Here is a 2,662-nt window from a genome sequence, read left to right on the forward strand (position 1 = left end):
TGAAAATCGAAATCAAAACCAGAAACTATGCGCAATGTTACAACTAGCAACAAAAACTGTCAAAGAACCAAATATGCAAACGAAAGTGAATCAATGAAATTAACATGTTCAAATATCAAATGTTGTTATGTGAAATGTAAATAAAAAAAATAATTAAGGAAACGGATGAAATGCAATATGATGTCTTGTTTACGCTTTTTGGTAAATATTTCTTAAGAGAATGATTGAATGGGGCTTTCTATTAAAATTATCCAATTCAAATCCATCCAATACATACAACGAACATATTATTATGTCTGGCAAGGTCGGTTTTGAAAAGATAGCCAAACATATGTGTTATCACCGTCATGCTGCTCAGTGTACCTAACTATACCTTTGCGAGTGTCGGTCGAATGAGCACTCCTAATGGTTAAATTATACACATATTTCATTAGCTACTAATACCTAGAAATGGAATGATAAGAGAAAATGGAATTGATAAGAGATGAAAAATAGAGCAAAACAAAGGTGATAAAAACGGCCATTGTTATCTAAAATCATAAAGTTAATATTAAAACGTTGTTTTTCGAGAATTAAACCTTACCTAAAAAACTTAATTTAGTGCTAGGGGTACTACAGAAGAAGAGGCGATACGTATAGTGTTTCGAATTAAGGATTCAGCGTAAATTAAAATGAATGGTAAATCATATCAGCTTGATTAAAGTGCATTATATTTACAGTAGAAGAATAGAGCGAAAATTTAGTTGCGACTGATTCAACTGGTCTGTTTCTGTATCGATACTACGGGTGCAAGCTTAGGGGTCCTAGTAAGTAATAAACTAGTTTTGAAGTGACCTGAAGAGATAAAACTAAAAATGTACATTTGCGTAGGGATAGTCAAGATAAGCTGAGATAACGTCGAAGGCTTTAGAATCGGTACTATCGGAAACGAGGCATACCAAATCTTGTAAGTAGTTGTAACAAATACCTTGAATTACGAGTAATAAAACAAAATTTTCTAGTTTTGAGCTGCCACAAATCCGTGCTGCTTCAGGAAGTTGGTACAAATCCGAACAATCTCAAAAAAGATTTGTACGAGAATCGGATAGTCTAACGAGTACCATGAACGATTCTGATGGACAAACCTTGGACCTCACAGAAACTCCATGTGCGGCTTGCGATGAAGTTTCCACCCAGAATGAGCGGATGGTTGGCTGTGATGGATGCCAGCAGTGGTTCCACACTCGCTGCGTCGGAATACCAGCCGATGCTGTGATGGATAAAAAATGGTTCTGCGCGGATGAAAAATGCCAGCAAGCCAAACGTAAGAGGAAGAATCGTACCAAGAAGAGTGGTGACGATTCGGATCGTTCCAGCGTCAAATCTGACACTGCGTTCACCCTAGAGCAAAAGCTCAAAGCGATGGAGGAGAACCAGAAACGTCTAGAGCAAGAGCTGGAAGCGGAAATTATTTTGAAAAGGAAAGAAAGTGAATTTAAGCGAGCGATCGAAAGGAAACGCATGCTGTTGGAGAAACAAATGCGAGAAGAAGAGGAAGAGCAGGACAAGATTTTGCAGGAAGAGATTCTACGGGAAAGAAGGGTTCAACTGGAACGCATGAGAGCAAGGAAGCAGTCATTCGAGGACAGTATGAGAAACCTGGATAAAGAGATGTCCAAGCTAAAGTGTTCCCAGGAGAAGATTAAAGTTAAAGAAGTTGTCGACGCTGGTGAGGGTGTATCCGGAATGAATCGCACACCATTGCGGAACCCGGAAGTTGGAAAGATTACCGAGTCGAGCATGATAAAGCGCCCTGTCGTAGGCTCCGAAGATGATTCCGATGAAGATGATGCTGATACGGAAGAAGAAAGCAGCGAATCTAGTGAGGAAACTGACGATTCACAAACTAAAAAGGACATGTCTGATAGAAAGGAAAAATCGAGTCCACACGGGCTGGGGCAGTCCCGATGTGTGCCAACTAAAATCCAAATGGCCGCGAGAAGCGGAATAAGCAGGAAGTTACCTATTTTCTCTGGTAGACCGGAAGAATGGCCGCTATTCTACGGGGCGTACCAAGCGTCAAATGAAGCATGTGGGTACAGTGATGTGGAGAATCTTGTACGGCTGCAAGAGTGTCTAAAGGGTCCAGCTTTGGAGATGGTGCGTGGACAGTTGCTTCTCCCTAAGTCCGTTCCCAAAGTGATCGTGAAACTACGCCAGCTATATGGTCGACCGGAACAACTACTTCAAAGCCACCTGGAGAAGGTCCGCCGATTAGAACCGCCTAAGTCTGGTAAACTCGCCAGCTTTATTCCATTTGGAACAGCGGTTGAACAGTTGTGCGAGCATCTGGAAGCAGCTGATCTAAAGCAACATCTAATAAACCCACTACTGGTTCAAGATGTAGTAGAAAAATTGCCAGACAGCGAGAAGCGGGAATGGGTGCGCTTCAAAAGAGGCAAGAAGAAGGTCACTCTACGAACAATCACGAACTTTTTATCGGAAATTGTGTCGGAGGCATGTGAAGCTAACGTGAGCCTAGATTTTAAGCTGCACAACAAGGCAGCAGGTGAAGTACGGTCTGGAGTAGCAAGCAACAGAATGAAGGGAGCATTATTCAGCCACAGTGAAAGAGAAATCCAGCCAAACAGTGTATCTGTCGGAGATGAGGAACGAAAGGGAT

The 2,662-nt window shown here is 41.7% G+C and overlaps 1 long non-coding RNA gene across 1 annotated transcript; it reads left to right on the forward strand.

Annotated features, from left to right (window-relative positions):
* The first annotated feature begins 525 nt into the window (after positions 1–525).
* On the forward strand, positions 526–1,056 carry LOC134220107 (uncharacterized). Its single transcript, XR_009981766.1, has 3 exons — positions 526–806; positions 871–946; positions 1,002–1,056. It is a non-coding gene; the product is annotated as an uncharacterized LOC134220107 (long non-coding RNA).
* Positions 1,057–2,662: the final 1,606 nt, after the last annotated feature.

Source organism: Armigeres subalbatus, chromosome 3 (genome assembly GCF_024139115.2).
Source record: "Armigeres subalbatus isolate Guangzhou_Male chromosome 3, GZ_Asu_2, whole genome shotgun sequence".
NCBI classification, from domain to species: domain Eukaryota; kingdom Metazoa; phylum Arthropoda; class Insecta; order Diptera; family Culicidae; genus Armigeres; species Armigeres subalbatus.